Genomic DNA, 19,949 nt, shown 5'->3' on the forward strand with positions numbered 1-19,949 from the left:
TTGCTAGCGGGATCTCAGGTGCTATAACTGGAGAATCTGCTGTATGAATTGCATGTTTTTTGTTGCATAAAAACTTGTAAAGCTCTTGTGTTTAATGAGAATAATTTGTGAATTTTTGGCAAAAAATACTGAAGTGAAAAATTCACTGTGATACACTTCGTCCACATTTTACGCCCACCGTTAAAAAAAAGCTCTAATACCAAGATAATGAACAAACTTAACATTTCTGATTTTTTTAACATCTTTACAATTGTTAGTTCAAAATCATAAAAAAATGTTAAGTTTGCTCATTATCTTGTTGGTAGGATTGCTTTTCGTTAGCCAACAATGGACGTAAAGCGAGGTTAAAGTGTAACCGTTGATAAAACTTAGGCGTATTATTTGATGGTTCTAATGCTTTGACTGTTTCTTTTTATTATTCCTGACGAACATTTTAACGAAAATTCCAGTTCTTTATTAAATTCTTAACATTCCTTCTTAATCTATGAAAAATTTTCCAAAAGAATATTCCGCAATTTCCCAATAGATTTAATGGAATATGCAAGGAACTCTGTCTTGAATCACGTCTCTAATTCACGATAAAATAAGGATCTGAGTTATGTTACTAAAAAAATGAAACAGAATATTTGGAAAGCTGAATTTCTTCGAACCCTAGTAAGATATTGGGATAAATATGACCCAGATAGGCATCCTAGGAAGGTTAAGAAAAAGTGCCTTATTAAATGCCTTTACAATTCTGGTGTACGAATTGAATACATCACGCTTAATTTGAGGTGTGCAATAGTTCCATTTCATGTCGCTAGGAATTCTTAACTCTTCCACGAACTCCGGCAAAAAAACAGCAGACACATTGTACAGAGTTTGAAACCCGTTGGGAATCCTTTCCGGAGTTCCTTCAGAGTTCAGATGAAGACTTCCTCCAGGATTTCATGTGATTATAAATAGAGCAATTATACAAAACTGCCTAGTCTTAACAAAATAATGTTTAATGTAAATATTCGTTTTAACTATAATCAAAACATATCACAGAGATGTGATGGTTAAAGCACGTGATTTTCGTGCCGAAAACCTGGGATCGAGTCGATCTCCAGACAAACTCACAAACTTCTTCCTTTGGAAGGGGAGTAAAACATGAGTCCCGAGATGAACTAGTCCCGGATTCTGCCAGTGTAAAATTCATGTGATAAACATGTTATCAAGACATGCTATTTCAGTTTTCTTATTTTATATTTTTACTATCGAATTGGAAGCCCCTCACTTGTGGAGGCTCGAAGCTATCTTTTTGAATCAAAGGTTTAGTCAATGATTGATTGACTAAGCAACAATGCGCACTAAAAAAATGAAGTATTTCGTGACACAGGTTTTTACTAGTGGACCCAAGTGAGATCAATAATATTGAAAAAGTAACTAAATATAACTAGGTAGTATGCGACATCGAACAAATATTGAAGCTTTTCACTCAAAACTAATGAAGTAATTTAACCTTCCATAACTCGCGTGGTAGGCCACCACTGTCAGCACCACGCCAATTCTGAGTACAGAAAGCGAGATTTTTTTCAACGTGTTATACAAATTACAACAGCGCGATCGCTCGAGGGTTAACAACACTCTGCACTCAGAATACTTCAACAAAGATATGACTAACGATTTGGGTGTTAATTGTTTTGAAAACGGGTTGAAATTTCATGTGAAAATCTGTTCAAATTATTTAAAAGAAGCATTCTTAGCAATTTTTTACAGGCTAATCAGTTCTGAAGTAGTACACAAAACTGAAGAATAGTTAATAAAACTGAAAGTATTTTATGTTGGTTTTATCAAGGCTCTGTTAACCTTTAGGAGTCTATTTAACTAAAAAATGCTATGAAGCACGTCTGTTAAGAAAACACTGTTCAAAACATACCTGTACTCATATGCTTCCAGAACCGGAAATAAACTGTTTTAAAATCCTCTACGTATTTTTTTTTGTTGCTCTTCTCGTTCTTCGCTAACCCACGAACATTCACACACAAACACGAAAACTCACATCAATTTCGATAAATTTGCGCCAGTACAAAACACTGCTACTTTGCTATATTGGCAATACCGTTCCACTACAGCAAAAATCCGAAATATTTCTTAAACGTAGCGTAGAATGTTGACACAAAACACAAATCGAGTTTAATTGCAATTTTGTTCGGCCTTAAAACGGTTACTTTTTCTACAGCTGGCTCACTAGGCTTTTGGACACTAACATAAAATCACGTAAATTGCAGCCTGTTTTTCGGCTGTATTTTTTGCTTTACTTTATTTGCACTACTAAGAATCCCGAAAGTTGTTTTGATATTATTTTCTTCACACGAAAGTAAACGCACTACAACAGTAAGCACAATTTTTTGTTTGTTCCAGAACTCTAATATTCCTCAATTTTCTTCTGTTGATTTTACGATTTTCCAAAATTTGATTTTGAGCGGTCCGAAAAGTGAACGATTGCACTCCAACAACAAACATGGGCAAAATGGTGTTCAGCACCTTCGCCTGGTTCGATCGATCATCGTCGTCGTCTGCGTCGTCCTTGCGATTCCTTTCTCCCTGTTCGGACTACCTTCTTCGATCGTCACCACCTGAAGCGGTGACATATTTTATTGACCTTCTCCTGAGGTCGCTCCGCATTCGTTCGTTCCGCTTCGTTCGGTGGAGAACTTGGTACGGGGATGAGGGTAGATGGTGTTCCTTGCCCTGTTATTTCAGGACTGTTCTGCTCACTTGCATGACTCCAGGTAGGGATGGAAGTCCTTTGAACTTTGCTGTGACCCTTTTTATGAGCGAAGCTATTAAATCAGAACATGCATCGGCGCACATGTGAGAACGAACCAGGGTCCTTGAGATGGAAAAAAAGGAATTTCCAACCGTAAAATCCCGACCTTTCCTCTGGGTTCTTTTGTTCGATTGCAGGAATTCCCAAGGTGCGCTGGATGTTGTTTCTTGGGGTGGTTGAGATGTTGGTTTGATGGGATTTTGTCACTTTGCTTCGTTAGTAAACTTAAATCACTGCCTCTTAGATTCGAGGTTAGAACGTAACTAAAATTGCACAATTTTTCAAGATTCCGAAACACTTGTCGTTGAAATAAAATTCTTCTTTTCGTCAGCCCAAAGGTTTTAAAAATTTTCTTCTTTTTCGTTTGCGGTAGCGCATTCAACTACGAAGGCGAACTTCGGAGAATTTTCTGTTTTGATCGCGATTTTTTTCGGCTGAACTGCATTCGACCCGATCCGATCAACGGATTTGGCCCCGGAATTCAAATCACTTGTCTTCACCTGTTCATAAGAACCACTCGCTTCCGAAGCAGTCCGAATTGCAACTCTTTCCCAGCTGGTAGTGCAATGTGTATTGGATGTCCAAAAAACTCTAAATAAACCAAATATCAACTATCGAACCGCACATTTTGAGCTTTACGCCGTGACTGCCTGAGACCGACTGAAAAGTTGTAGCGCGACGGCCGGAGTCTCTCAAACATATATCGCAAAACACATTCGGAAATCATACACAAGCCGCCTGCCGTGCCAAACAGGCTCGGATCGCATCGAACGAGTGAGCGAGCGAGCCGCAGTGATTCCCTCAGAAAACCCGAGCAAGCGAGAAGCAACGCAGTTCAGCTCCCACCTGCACCACCCGTGTACGCTCTCTCACGGCAACTGTACTCTCCCACCGCATCGGAAAATAATAAGAGTTGTTGAATTTTTGATTCTTACAATTTATTCTTATGCTCACACACTCCCCCGCATGACAACCGCAACCGACGGCTTCGGATCCATGTGAGTCCTTACCCCACACTCACTCACACTCACGCGCACACACTCTTTCCAAGAATTCGCTTGCTCTCGAGATACATGAGCTTTCGCAAACACCACACAATCCCTTCGCAATGCACTCACACAGCCGCACACGCACACACTCTCTCTCACTCTGCGTCGTACATAACACCCACCGAATGAGCGAGCATAAGGAAAAAACAAAAACATCACCCCGTTTTCCGAGTCTCTCAGCAAAATATGTCAGTGGAAAAAGCTCACCAGCCTCGCACTCACACACACTCTTCCGAAGCCATTCGCTCGCAATCCCACTCACTTTCCAGTGGGAGCGAACTCTCTCCATCTCGATCAATGCAAACAATCCCAACTTCGCACTCACTGCGGTGAGTTCCCTCTCGGTCGTCACTCACCGCGCTTCTCTTTCACAGCATGTTCACATTCATATGACACCCCATTCCGGAGCGTCGTCGATTCGGATCCACTCCGCTACGCTGTAGTTCTGTATCCTTTCCCTAGCTTGAAATCCGAGGCAAGGACATGCGCATAATTAAATCGCAGCCAACAACGGCGGACGGTACACGATGTATACATACAGGGGCGAATCCTAAATTTCTAATTCCTAAGCAACACACTGACGGTAGTGGCGATACACAGCTAACAGCTATACATTGCTTTTCGGGGATAAGTACATACGTCGACTCACACTCCGTGTCCAGGAGGGTGCGAAACCCGCGGCTGGAGGACGACAGACGAAGAGGTAAATGACTCCGATTTCATCCACCAGGGAAAGAAGAAATGTGCGAGGGTGAACAACCAAAAGCGAGGGGTCCTATAGATTAGCGAAATTGCCAAGCGCTTCTTCGCAGTTGAGAGTTCTCCGTATATGTACACATATGTGGATGTCGCGTTTTGCATCATCGTCCAAAACCGAGAGCCGGCCTTCTTTTTTCGCTCTCCGACGGGTCGGAGTCACGACCGACGATACCTATACGACACGATGGGTGAGGGGCTTCGACGGTCACATATGTGCGAGGCGTGTTTGTTCCCACACACATGGGACGGCGATGCGATATGGGAGAAACATAAGTGAATTTGAGCCAATATCGGGCCTCGGATGTGTTACGCCGCGCGCGGTCGATGTCGTCTTCGTCGTTTTTGTCGTCATCATCGGTGGGAGTGGATGGTCGTGGTGCTTGGTTTATTGCCTTTTTGCGACTGTTCGCTCTGGTGGTGGGTATGTGTCTAGTTGGCTTCTCTCTATTTTTGTTGGCTTGGACGGTTGCATTGCTCAGTTTTTTTTTTTCGCTTTTGTGGAGGGAGTTCAAATAGAAAACGGTAACCATCATCGGTCATGAAACAAAATGGAGATAAGAAATTGATGCTATCCTAAATCAATACAAATTTGATTAGCTGATTTTACTTGGTTAGTAAAAGGTGACTCGCATCTACAGCAACAATTAATAAACTATTGAGAAACCACGTTTTAATTTATTCGACCAGATATCAATGGCGACGACCCCAGCGGCAATACGTGGAAATTCAGATTCTTCAGCTTCATCGGGAGTATCCAAACCACAAACATGCCGGTTTTCTAAAGTTTCCCAGATGTGCAACCCGAGTTGCAGTCGTCACCAGGACGCCGAGATCTTAGTGGATATGAATGCTAAGGTAAATTTTTAAAGGAGATCAACCGAGCATCCTGTACTGATACTTGCGTACAACGTGATTTGGCCTGTTAAGACTCAGGCCCTATCAGTTAGCACTAAAAGGAGTTGCTGGCCTCCATCTGCCCAGGCCCTTACCGGGGACTACTTTCCCAGCGCGGGCTCGGATGCAACCCAGTTGACCGACACAACGACAACAACGCTACCAGGACGTTCTCTCCGCGGCCACTCAATCGCTGTAAGGGTTCATTTCGATCTTAAGGCACCAGCATGACCTACGAAGCCGACTCCGTACCCCTGGACTACCTCTTGTACCGCATCTAAACTAGCCATTCATTCTCCGAGTCTACGCGCCACCTCCTCTGTAGCCCCAAGACGATGAGGGTGATAGCTGGACATTCGGGAGAACCCGCATGCCCGAAACAGTGTAGATACTGTCGGAAGCAACCATGGCCTGAAAGAACCTGAGTCAGGTGAAATGTTACTTCCCCATGACGCCTTTTAATTCAACTATCCATCCTCGGAATCAACCTACGGGTGCACCTTCCTTCGGTGGAACTGTCCCACGCGCGCTGCCGTTTGACCATGGGCCATCCGGGCATTCCTGCGTATGCCGTAGATTTCGGAGCACTACATATCCTCCCTGATAAGGATGCCGATAGGCACCATACCAGTAATAACGCAGAGCACGTCGTGTGACACGGTACAGTACGCGCTTGCAACCCAGACATCAGCCTATAAGTACTTATTTCAGCTTACCACGGTAGCATTAGGTACTTAGCGCTGTGCCCCACGCCGAGCCGCCATACCTTAGTATGCACGTAGCGACACTAGACAGAAACTTGTGCTTACCCGGCGTACACCACAGAGCTATTGGACATCACGCCACCCTAGATGTGGAGACTCTTCTACAAGTGTAATCAGCGTGGCTAGCGAAGGTAAGCTTATGGTCGATGCCCAAGTGTTTGACAGAGCGCTTCGAAGTGATAGAGCAATCATCTATACACTGATCATCGCTTGCTGCTCCGACTTCCAGTTGTTCACAACTATCACCTCAGTTTTATGGTGGGCCAACTCCACTTTCCTGGGTCTCATCCACGCCTCCACAACCTTGATCGAGTGGGTAGTGGTCAACTCGTTAGACTTCGAAGACTTCGAGCGTAATGTCGTCAGCAACGTCGACAATATCCACTCTAACCTCAACACCTCGTCGTACATGGCATTCCATAACACCAGACCCAGGATAGAACCTTGTGGGGCTCCTGAAGTTACGTGAAAAGCACTTACAACCCACCTCTGCTTCGTAAACAAGTACTCGATTCTGGAAGTATCTCTCTAGAACCTTGTACTGGAACCAGGGTATCCTCATACGTAGGAGCGCAACGGCCATGACCGGTCATCTGGCGCTATTGAACGCGTTCCTTACTGTGCGAGAGACCATTTACACCCTCGGTGTGCCTCAACAATCTATTGAGGATGATCTTTTCGAGCATCTTCCCCGCCTTTTTTATTTTTTTTTATTCCTGTTCGGGTTTGTCACTGCGACCAGTTTTTAGATCTATTGTGACATTACCCGTATCCTTAGTGTAGTGCATGTCGCATTACTCAATTGCCATTGAGGGGCAATAAAGTATCGATTTTGATACAGTTTTTGTTTTGTTTTCTTAGAAAACAAAACAAGAGTACTGATATTGGCCATGCATCGGAAATCTAGAATCACCCTTGTTTTACTGCTAAATTCTCCCCAGTAGGAAGTTTAGGACCCGGGTTTTAACATTAGCAGCAATATCATTCCAATAATGGAACATGTGTTCAGAACACATATTCCAAAATTGAAAAATAGGACGACACTAGATTTCGGTTTGGTAGATCTATCACCGTAACGCAACCTAAAAAGGCGATCTACCCACGCTACGGGCTCCGTTAAAGATCGAGCATCTTTTAAACCCCCTCAACCATTCATCCCTCAGCACGGGTCGCCTGACACCTTGGATTGGGGTTACCTGTTTAGTGGACTTTTACCCTCGGAACAGGTGGTCCGTAGTGCTATTCTAAGCCGGCAGCTACACGGACACTTCCCCGCCTTGGTCTGTATGCCGATGGGTCTCCGGGTGGTTCACCTGCCTTTGGCAATAGAACCAGGCTCTACCTATTCCATACTTCTGGTAAAACTCCCTAGTCCAGGCATTTATGCATAGCAGACCTGAACATCTCGGGAGACTCAGCCAGAACTCCGTCCAGACCTGGGCCCTTACCTTGGGGACTCTGCTATTCCCGCAAGTTCCACATCGGTGATCCTCTCCTCATCGCCAGCCCCAGTCCTACGGCTGTCCTACGAAAGGAGACCAAGGACTAGGATGATCCCTTGCAACATCTCTGGAGTTTGCTCTGTAGAAGACTTAACACCTCTCGGCTTAGTCATCACGATCCTGTAGGCATCACCCCACGGATTCGCATTGGAGTAATTCTCGCTGAAACCAGGCCGCCATTTACAAAAAAAAATCAATTTTTTTTCTTGCTTATTCGCTAGAATATGATAAAAAAGGATGAAAACCACTTTGGTTGGGTTAAATTGATGGACCCCTCGGTAACAATAATGACGATTTTTCATCAAATTGCACCTAATTAATCGCATAATATCTTAAAATTTAATGTTGTAACATATACAACACTTCACTTTTCTTTGAAGGGAAAGTATATACCTTTCATTTGAAGTTGAACAATTTTTGGCAGCCATCTTAGATTTGGTTGCCATTGTGAATTTTATCATTATTGGGTGATAGAGTCAAAATTTGGTCACACAATTTGTTTCATAACTTGAGACTGCGTACACCAAAACAGCTGATTTTTGGACCAGTAATGGTCCATTATATGTAGCTTATACCATAACATTTTCATCAAAATCGGTTTGGTATTTGCGGAGATATTGTGAATTCTGAAAACTGCAATTTTAAAATTTTGTACAAAGAGGATTTAAAAATAAGAACACATTTTTACTCTTTTATTTGTAGAGCCAGAAATACTGAACCAATTTCAATCAAAATTTTTCTGTATGTAAAGTATACATATCAAAATGTTGGGTAAGAATTTCATTAAATTTGGCCCAGCCGTTACAAAGTTATATTTGCTTAAGTGGAACACGATCATTTTCTTTCATATTGAAACTGCTACAACTTTGAAAGTATTCATACAAAATGGCTCAAAATTTTACTTAGAACATATTTTCATAATTGTATTTTTACTGTAAAATTTTGATAAAAATCGGAGCAGTATTGGTAGTTCTATAATCAAAATTGTGCTTTACTGACCTTAAATTTCCGAAAATTTACTATGGATCGCCTTTGTACAAAATTTTAAAAAGGTAGGTCGATGGTTTTATCTATATATCAACCAATACTTAATCGATTTTGATGAACATTTTATGGTATAAGCTACATATAATGTACCATTACTGGTCCAAAAATCAGCTGTTTTGGTGTACGCAGTCTAAAGCTATGAAAAAAATTGTGTGACCAAATTTTGACCGTATCACTCTTTAAATTGCGATTTTCGCTGTGGTCGCAACCACCGATTTCAAATCCGAACTCATCATTAGAAACCTGAGAGTCTATTTAAGCTTTCCAAAACATTCAAAAATGTAGGTGTGCATTGACCGCAACAATGATATATCGATGAAAACGTTAGGCGACCTCCTATTCTCCAATACATTTTGCTGCAGACGCAGAGTGGTCCAGATTTGAAAATACCTGGCATAAATTGTCAAATCATAGAAGTCTGCTAGTTTTAGCCTATATGAGTGTATTGGAACATGATTTAGCACTCAATTTCATTTTAAATGCATTTTCATTTTTTGACGATTTCTTCGAACAAAATTGATGATTTTCATACAATTATACTATACACATATCATCATGGCGCTATTGTTTTGGCAGCTCTTGGCAGTTGCATTTTTCTTCAACCGATTCTGCATACATAAACGAGCATTTGAACGGAATCTCCCCGCGGGGAGTAGCGTGGAGCGATTTGTAAGACACTTTGAAGTGGAACAGTAAGAATTTTTCGTACTAATGACATGTAAAGTCAATTTTGAAGCCAAAAGTGTTATTTTGATCTCTTGCTCCATTGAAGATGTCTGATATACACAAGAACTAACAAATAAACTTTTGAAAGCTATTGTATTACTTATATCAATAGACTTTTTTAGTGGTTGAACTTGTTTGTGTTCTTTATAAAAAAATTCAGCACTTTTTCCATCAGCAGCTATTCAGTGCTGTAACAAGATACAAAATCAATATTTCCAATTTTTTTAAATGTCAGTTAGTGCTCCTGGTATTATGGATGAATGCTCAATATACTGTATCCCATATATGACATGTTCAAAAATTGAGTTTCTGCCAGCTTTTCTCAAAATTGGACCTCTGTGACACGCCACGCGCACGCATGCGATTCCATCGATCCCATTATCGCACGATCAGATGCGTGCGTGAGAAAGTCCGCGCAATTTGAGGCCCGAGGTAGACAAACCTTTGTTCTTGTGAGAGATGTGTTAGGCACTCGCGATGTCACTTATATGCTATGTATTTACGACTTCTTCGTTTGTCTTGTATAATGGTTTAATTCTCTTGTTTTCTCCCCCAGTTTTTGCCTTTCTCGTACACTAAGTGTACTGGAAAGGCTATATGTTCACTCCAAAAACGACTTTTTGATAGAAGGCCCGGAGGGTCAAGTCACATATACCAATCAACTCAGCTCGACGAATTGAGGTGATGTCTGTGTGTGTGTATGTGTGTATGTGTGTATGTGTACAAAAAAACTTACATCACTTTTTGGCAGTAAACCTCAACCGATTTTAATGACCGACGGTTCATTCGACGCGGAATCCGGTCCCATTGTTTCCTATTAAAAATGGTTCGGATCGGTCCAGCCGTTCCGGAGTTATGGCCATTTACGTGTTCCGGACCAGTACCCTTGGAAGGGGCCATACATAAACATGTAACAAACACATACATGCGACACATCAAACTGCGGCATTTTGGATAATTTGATGAGCAGTTAGCAAGAAAACAGTCTCAGACCATATCTGAACCGGTAGTGTTCCGGAACCGGTTCCGGGTGTCCCGCCGGAAGTGGCCAAATATAAAAGTGAACAAAATCGATGCATGCGACACATCAAATTGCGGCAATTTCGATAACCTGATGGACAATTAGCAAGAAAACAGTCCCAGACCATATCTGAACCGGTTCCGGATGTCCCGCCGGAAGTGGCCAAATATAAAAGTGAACCAAATCCATGCATGCGACACATCAAACTGTGGCATTTTTGATAACTTGATGAGTAGTTAGCAAGAAAACAGTCTCAGACCATATCTGAACCAGTGGTGTTTCGGAACCGGTTCTGGGTGTTCCGCCGGAAGTGGCCGTATATAAAAGTTGACAAAACTTTTGCATGCGGCACATCAATGCGGCTTTTTCGACAACTTGTTGATCGATTATTGAGGAAGTAGGCTAAAAACCACATTATGGACTGTCAGTAGTGCCGACTAGCTCCGGGTTTCCCTCCGAAAGCGGCTAAATATAAAATTGAATCAAACCCATGGCTTTTTTGATAACCTAATGAACTTTAGCAGACTATTTAAGAGACTATCGGTAGTGTTCCGCAACCGGTTCCGGGCCGGAAGTGACACCAAACCCATGCATCTGATACCTCAAATCACGGCTTTTTAGGTAACAGATGCAAGAAAATAGACGCAAGCCATATCAGTGTGTTACGGAACCGATTACGGGTGTCCCGCCAGAAATGGTAAAATGTAAAAAAGAACCAATACATGCGACACATCAATGACTTATTCAGTAACAAGATAAAAGGTTAACCAACAAATAATCTCGGACCATATTTGGGAGAACCAGTAGTGTTCCAGAACTAGTGACAGGACGAGTAACGCGTCGGAAGTGGTAAAATATAGAAGGGAAACTGAACCATAGCGGCGGTTTTGATAATCTGATGAACGGTCAACATGAAAATAGTCTCGGGCCACATCTAGAACTTAAAATCATGCATCATGCGATACATAAACTCGCGGCTTTTTCAAAAAATTGCCGAACGGTTAGCAAGAAAATAGCCTCAGATCACATTCATTTTCGGCTTTTCAGGTAACCCGATGAACAGTTGACAAAAATATAGTCTCAGACCATATTTAAGACAACCGGAATCGGTTCCAGGTGTCCCGCCGGAAGTGGTCAAACGTAAATTAAAAAAAAAAAAAAACATGCAATCTGCACATCAAGTATTGGAATTATAAAAGTGAACAAAATAAATGTCAAAGCAATAAATCAAATTGTGGCTTTTTTGATAGCATGTAAACGTTGGGTAAGATTATAAGCGAAGAAATGGTCAAAGTCTTCATATATGCAAGAGAACAAAACCGTGACCAAAGCGATCTCTTCAAATCACACCATTTCCGATTCCTGCGGTGTGAATGTATAGTAGGATGGATCAACGTTTTATGGGAAAATATATCATTTAATCGTATCAACACCTTATACAGTTTTTCAATATTCACTCTCTTATGCTTCTAAAATTACTGCTCACAATTTGGATGCGGCTGGTTGAGCCCTCACTCATCTCATTGCGATTTAAATTTGAATGAAAAAAAAATCTGCATTTTTCTCGTACGAAGGTCAAATTTTACATGCACCGTGTTTCCAATGATAATAAAATATAGTATAAAGTGATCTGTGATTGTGAATAAAAATAACCTTCTTCATGCATTAGCTGACGCTCACCCCGCTGCCATAGTGGATGAAATGGGATCACAACTAGGGTTAAGGTGGTCAAGCAGTCAACTGAGAGGTCTGATATTTTTCAGCTCTGTTTTGCTGTTGAACATAACATCGAAATATGTATCATCAATAAGTTTCGAAAATCGATGATGGCTTTGTTAAAATTGTTGCTTTTCTATATAAAGTGTTTTCAGGATTCAGGAACATTTTGGCTAACGTCGACGAAAAGTTCATGAGTACATATTCGACGAGAAAGGCACTATCACCACTAGGTGGATTAATCTGGTTTTTTTTTCTGTTTTCGTCTTTGTGTTGTTCCTGGCCATCCGGCAGATGAAAAGCCCGCTACAATCTGGTGCTCAATCACTACGAAGACAACGATTACGTCATTACGTTATACCTTCCGGATGAGCTTGAGAGAACCCTTACCCCCAGTCCTTACCACGCCCATCCTAAAAGCATATATGACCCACTAATCTCGAGCTGCCACGAGTATCCTGGCTCCGTCCCGTACTAACTATGTTGTATAAGAATTATATTTTTACATAAAATACAAAAAATGAGTTTTGGCTCCGCAAAGCGTTAAACGCGATTGAGCCCCAAATAAATGAACTGGTTAAAAAAAAGTCCGATTCTTTAACTAACAGCAAGGCAGAATGAATGCAATATTAGAAACTGTCACCAGTAACAAGGACTTTGTACCATGAATCCTTATTACCAAAACACATTACCATTACAACTTGACAAACCGTATGTCTGCGGAACACGTTTGTTCGTGTGCCCGCGTTTTCGCACAATGCGTGACCGCATGCTTGCCACATGCGGGGAGGACACAAACCCGGACAACTTGGTCCAGAGGATGTGTAGGGATGAGTTTGGCTGGAGCGCCGTTTCAACGGCTATCACCCATATCGTCTGCGAACTACAGAGGAGGTGGCGCGTGGACTCGGGGAGTGGCTAGTCCAGATGCAGTACAAGAGGTGGTCCAGGGGTTCGGAGTCGGCTTCGTAGGTCATACCGGTGCCCTTCGGTCGAGATCGACCCTTACAACGATTAAGTGGCCGCGGAGAGGAAGTCCCGGTAGCGGTGCTGTCGTGGCGTCGGTCTACTGGGTTGGATCCGAGCCCGCGGTTGGAAAGGGGTCCCCAGCAAGGGTCGGGGTAGGTGAGATCCTGCTGTCTGCAACCTACGGGTGCATCTGATAGGGCCTGAAGGGTAGTGATACCCTTCCTTACGGGCAGGTCAGATCGGGTTGCACGTGGGCATCAGTTCTTGATGTCCGCTCAGCAGTAGGGCGCGGGCGGGGTTGACCCTGCCCGCCTTCCGAGGACAAAGGGAGTGGCGAGGACCACTCGGGAAACTGGCTAAGCGCCAGCATGCTACCGTGATGGACTCTCCAAAGCGAGTCATCGATGTTCGTTGCTGCAGGCTACGCAGCTAACCTTGTGGGTGCGATGTGCACTAGCCCCTCTCTGAAGCAAAACCTTCTTGGTGGTTCCGGAGAGACGTAGGGTTTGGCGACCATAGGAATGGTTTAGTGGGTACGAGGAGAGAGTAGTCCTGGATTTTACTTTTGTTGTAGAAGACGGCCTGTCAGACCTACACTACCCTAACCTTCTGTTAGGGTGTCTGTTGAGCAGATTATCCCCCTATGGTTTAGAAGGAAAAAAAACCGTATGTCACTAGGGTTCGGTTTGGTAGATCTTGAACCGTAACGCAACACATAAAGGCGATCTACGGGCTCCGTTAAAGATCGAGCATTTTTTCAACCCCTTCAACCATTCATCCATCAGCACGGGTCCATCCAGACACCTTGGATTGGGGTTCCTTGTTTGGTGCACATTTGCCCCCGGAACAGTTGGTCGTAGTGTTATTCTCAGCCAATTGAGACAACCGCTACCGACACTACACAGCTATCTAGGCTGATCGGGAAAAGAAGTTAACATTGATGGTTAACTTCTAAACGAGCCCGTTCAGCCCGTTGGCCTTGGCGTAGCTGCCTCTTCCTCTACTCGCTGCCTGCTGTTGTTGTAGTCGATACTGTAGCGAACCGCCAGGTGATCGCTGTGAGTGTAGCTATCGCCTACTCTTCAGTACGACCTACTGGCTATTTCAGGATTACAAAAGTAACGCCATCAATCGACTCCGTACCATTCCGACTAAAGGTACTCTTGGTACCGACATTAGCCAGGTCGAAATCTTATATGGCCAGTGTCTCTAGCAGGATCTGACCCCGCTGGTTCGTGAAACGGCTTCTGCATTCCACTGCCCAGGCATCACCATCTCCGACCTACCTTGTCATTTAGATTTCAAATAAGGTATATTTCCACCTCGTTTTAGTTTGTTTTTTTTACACTAGGGGATTTTTATTATTACCGTACGGGTTTGGGCCGAAGGGTCTTCATGAATTTCATGAAACTTTTTCCACAGGCAGGGCCCATGGATATATGAACAAAAAAAAATTGACGAAAATTCAGGGTCGCCTATTTTCCCGGAAAACTCAGGTGGAATTTTTTTGTTTTCCCCTGACACTACTTACTTTGAAAAATCATAACTCAAGAACGAAGCATCGTAGAAACACAGTTTTTTTTAGAAAATGAAAGCAGTTTTTCTCAGAAATAAAAAAAAATGAGCTGGAAAAATTTTCCCACAAAATTTTCCACAATTGAGAAAATTCGTAAAGAAAAGCCGGAAAAACTATGCCCGAACTCGTGGACAATTTTCGAAAAAATATTTTTGAGAAAGTTATTGTATAAGCTTAAATCGCTGAAATTTTTGGAATGCACTTTTTTCCGTTTTTGAGTTACGGCCAATTTTGTTCAAAAATGTCCAAATGTTCCATAAAAGCCTTTTCTTTGAAAAATCATTACTCAAGAACGAAGCATCGTAGAAACATTTTTTTTGTGAAAATGGAAGCAAAATTTCTCAGAAAAAAAATGTCCACTAGACAACACTTACTTTGAACATATTAGGGTTATCAGAAAATGTGAACATTTTTCGGGTAATCTTTTGATGTGAATATACATCGGTATCGGCAACATCATTTCAAAAGGGCGTAACTGCAATAGTGAACACTGTTATATCAAAAATGTATATTTCACCGACGATTTCCCACGCAATTTAACATCACTCTTGATAGTCTTGATAGAGGTTTCCCGTATCGAAAAGTGAAAGTGAAAAGAATGGCTGGTTTAGGCTCCACAGCGACGTGAAAAAGAGTTTCGTCCTATTGAAAAGTTGCAGCCGATATGAAGGATTATCCAATACTGTTGTTGCCTATCATAAACCATATCATATATACAATACATACTGCTCATCATCGTGGGTAGAATGTTTATTGCCGAACCCCCTAAGGGCAATAAAACCAAGCTTCGAACAATGGCCAAGCAGACAACGGTGAAGACGACGACGACGATGGGCAATTGTTTTCTACCACGTCACTTTCTCTCGGAGCTAAGATGGGTACATTCCCAAACACGCCCTTCTTATCCTTGAATTGCTGCTGCTGGGGCAATAAGCGCTAACATGCATAACACTGAACCATACCGTCAGCTGACGCTGACGATGCACCACCAAGCAGAAAGAGTTCAATGTTTGGAAAGGACACATGTTTACAATAGTAATTAAAGACGGAGCACAACGCAAACGTGAACGAGGAATTTTGTTTTCGTTTCACGACTGTTGTTTGGGGGCCATAAAAGAGAATGATTGGAGTACTGGCAGTAGTAGCGTCAGAAGAAAGTGTGGGCGAAAAGTAAAGCTGGCCTGGAAGATATGCAAACGTGTGCACTTCTTTGGGAAGCATGGGCCCAAGCTTCGGTTGTGAATTTTTGCTCGTTTGGTATGATTTTCCCAAGGAGAAGAACTGCACAAGGACAAATTACAGCTAGCAGTAAAATCATAAAAGGAAATTGCCGACTAGGCATTGTCATATTGCAGGGCATCATTGTTTAGTGAGGCTGCTGGTTGTGACATAGGCTCACAAAACATATGATAGGTAGAAACAAATTCTGAAATTGCTTGGTTTGGTAGTAGGGGAACCTACGTATTTTTTTTTACTTGGAAATGTTGATCAAAATCGATTTTCGACTTCTTTAGAAAAGTGGCCCACTGTGCCTTTTGTGTGCATTTTACAGTTTGAGTGTCTTCGGAAGAAATGTCAAAAATAGCAGAATGAACAACTTTGAACAACAAAGAAGAAAGTTTTCTTCTAGGACGCTTCTATAAAAAGCTGAAACTGATCTAGATCAGTTGCAACTTGTCTAGATTAAATATCATGTAACCAGATTTCAGTGCAAACTCTTACAAGACACTTCTCTGAAGACATCAAACCTCTAGGATGGATATCCAGAGAACTAGAGGTTTTTCCTGTCCAAAACAGCGTTCTGCCCCAGTGTGTGTCGTCGCGGTTGAAACCCGAAGTTTGCTCACACCCGACAATCGAGTTTTCTCAAAATCTATACGTGAAACCTAACGTCAGACATTGGACAGCAGACCTGGTCCTCTATCCAGTGCGCTGTGCCTGACGTACGTCCGGCGTATGGTTTAGGAGAAACATCGATTGTCGCGTGTCAAAACTTCCGATTTTCAACTGCACGAATTATAACATGCATTGAACAAGCTTTGTTCCGGGTTGAGGTGATCAAATTTTCATTTTCCCATACAACGTTGACCATGACGTTGGCCCATTCCAATAGCCACATCACACTATAAGTTAGAAGTCAGACTTTTATCACCAGAACAGGCAACAGGCGGTCCGCATTGCTATTGTTAGCCCATTCAGGCAACCGCTACCGACCGACACTACACAGATACTTAAGCTGAAAATAATGTAAAGATTGATGATCAAACCTCATACGAACCCGTAAAGCCGTGAAAGATGGCTAACTGGGTGAACCTTCTAGTTTATTAAAATCTCGCCGGTGACTACATCATGATTGAGTTTTTCCTGTCTACTGTTAAACATGTAAGGATGTAATAAATATAAAGAGTGGGGCTTAACCCTTATGTGGCCGGCAGGGTACTCGGATACCCAGCACCCATTTAAAATACACGGTGTAGAAAAAAGCAAAAAGTTTGCCGGCCACATAACGGTTAAAGGCAAGGTACAATTTTCACGAAATCCGGCCAATTTGTCTGCTGTGTGGATAACAACGTGCACATTATTGTACACTGATGACAATGTACAATGTACGTACACCCGTGTTTCCATATAGCCACAGTTATGCAAATATGGATATTCAGCATGACCATTCACGCCTCCTCCTGGAGCACCTTCAAAAATTCCCCCAGGTATTTCTTCAGGGATTCCATCAATAATTTCTCAAGGGAGTTCTCCAGGATTTTCTTTTGCATGAATATATCGACAATGATTTTTAATAAGGGCCTAACGGATTTGATCGATTTCTCTTCGTCGACTCTCTCTTTCGCTAATAAGTTGATCAAAACTAGCAAAATCATTATTCTTTTTGTTTCTATAGCAACATGTAGTCGTTTTCTTCGCATTTCAACCAAAAGATCTTTGGAAAACTCAATACACATTCTCTGATAACACAAAGAGAGGATCGATGAAGAGAACTCGAAAATGTCAGTTAGGCCCAAATGAAAAATCAGTGTCGATATACATACATTTATTGTTCAACATCATTAAGACAAGACATAATCAACAATAGTACGCCACAATACTCGGTTTGTGGCTGCCGCTCTCCATCCTCGGTCGCGCCCAATGCTCGCCAAGTCACGCTCCACCTGGTCCGCCCATCGTGCTCTCTGCGCTCCACGCCTTCTTGTGCCAACTGGATCTGTTGCAAACACCAGCTTTGCAGGGTTGTTGTCCGGCATTCTTGTAACATGCCCTGCCCAACGTGTCCTTCCGGCTTTGGCCACCTTCTGGATGCTGGGTTCGCCGTAAAGTGCAGCGAGCTCGTGGTTCATCCTTCTCCGCCACACACCGTTCTGCTGCACACCGCCGAAGATCGTTCTTAGCACGCGTCGCTCGAAAACTCCGAGTGCTTGCAGGTCCTCCTCGAGCATGGTCCACGTCTCGTGCCCGTAGAGAACCACCGGTCTTATCAACGTCTTGTACATGATACATTTGGTGCGGGGGTGAATCTTTTTTGACCGCAGTTTCTTCTGGAGCCCATAGTAGGCACGACTTCCACTGATGATGCGCCTTCGTATTTCACGGCTCACGTTATTGTCAGCCGTTAGCAAGGAACCGAGGTAGACGAATTCTTCTACCACCTCGAAAGTATCCCCGTCTATCGTAACATTGCTGCCAAGGCTTGTCCTGTCTCGCTCAGTCCCACCCAGTCTTGTGCATTATCACCATCATAACACAAAAAAGCCGCAACATCAACATTGCCCCTCTTCCTTCATCAACGCTACAGCCGACCGTCTCTATGTTGTTATCGAACACATTCGAGACGAACGCATTGATACGGTGGCTGCCGCCGCCACGCTCTTTCTCTGCAAATCTCTTGAGTAGCCGAACGCTTCTTAACCGTCGTTCCGACGCAGAGCTATGTCACTCACTGCTGGGTGACTCTCGTCTGAAAATGCCAGGATGAGGGTCAATTTGTTAAGTAGTATTGCATGGCGCAGCAAACACAAACATAGCACGCCCAATGAATAGAATGCAAAGCGTAGAACAAAAACTCGCTTCGGTGTTTCATCGTGTGGTTCGAAAACAAGAGACGATCGCTGCTGTTGGATGTGGTTGACTCTGCATTGAACGAGGGTTGGCTTGAGTGGCTTTTGCGTGAATCGATTATGTTTTGATGGACTGCCTTTGTCGTATGAAGTGATGGTTAGAGCGAGTGTCATTCGACATTGACCATCCTGAAACTGCACAACCCTGGCCCCACCTACCAGCATGTACTTTGTCTTAGCCGCATTCACCACCAGTCCGACCTTCGCTGCTTCACGTTTCAGGCGGGTGTACTGTTCTGCCACCGTTCCAAATGTTCTAGCAATAATATCCATGTCATCCGCAAAACAGACAAATTGGCTGGATTTCGTGAACATCGTACCCCGGCTGTTGAGCCCGGCTCGTCGCATAACGCCTTCCAGGACGATGTTGAATAGTAGGCAGGAAAGTCCATCACTTTGTCGTAGTCCCCGTCGAGATTCAAATGAACTGGATAGTTCACCCGAAATCCTTACGCTGTTCTGCACACCGTCCATCGTTGCTCTTATCAGTCTAGTCAGCTTCCCGGAAAGCTGTTCTCGTCCATAATTTTCCATAGCTCTGTGCGGTCGATACTGTCGTATGCCGCTTTGAAGTCGATGAACAGGTGATGCGTTGGGACCTGGTATTCACGGCATTTCTGGAGGATTTGCCGTACGGTGAAGATCTGGTCCGTTGTCGACCGGCCGTCGATGAAACCGGCTTGGTAACTTCCCACGAACTCATTTACTTTAGGTGAAATACGACGGAAGATGATCTGGGATAGCACTTTGTAGGCGGCATTCAAAATGGTGATCGCTCGAAAGTTCTCACACATTAACTTGTCGCCTTTCTTGTGGATGGGACAGATTATCCCTTCCTTCCACTCCTCCGGTAGCTGTTCGGTTTCCCAGATCTTGACTACTAACTGGTGCAGACAGGTGGCCAACTTTTCCGGGCCCATCTTGATGAGTTCTGCTGCGATACCGTCCTTACCAGCCGCTTTGTTGTTTTTGAGCTGGTGGATGGCCTCCTTAACTTCCCTCAGC

General features: G+C 43.2%; 1 protein-coding gene across 1 annotated transcript in view; it reads right to left on the reverse strand.

Moving 5' to 3' along the window:
• Positions 1-4,407, reverse strand: part of LOC134290799 (protein jim lovell-like) — an 81,014-nt gene extending 76,607 nt beyond the window's left edge. The window contains exon 1 of the mRNA XM_062858000.1: positions 1,901-4,407. The gene's annotated coding sequence lies outside the window, so the exon portion shown is untranslated. The remainder of the gene's footprint in view (positions 1-1,900) is intronic.
• Positions 4,408-19,949: the final 15,542 nt, after the last annotated feature.

This window comes from Aedes albopictus, chromosome 3 (assembly GCF_035046485.1).
Source record: "Aedes albopictus strain Foshan chromosome 3, AalbF5, whole genome shotgun sequence".
Classification (NCBI taxonomy): domain Eukaryota; kingdom Metazoa; phylum Arthropoda; class Insecta; order Diptera; family Culicidae; genus Aedes; species Aedes albopictus.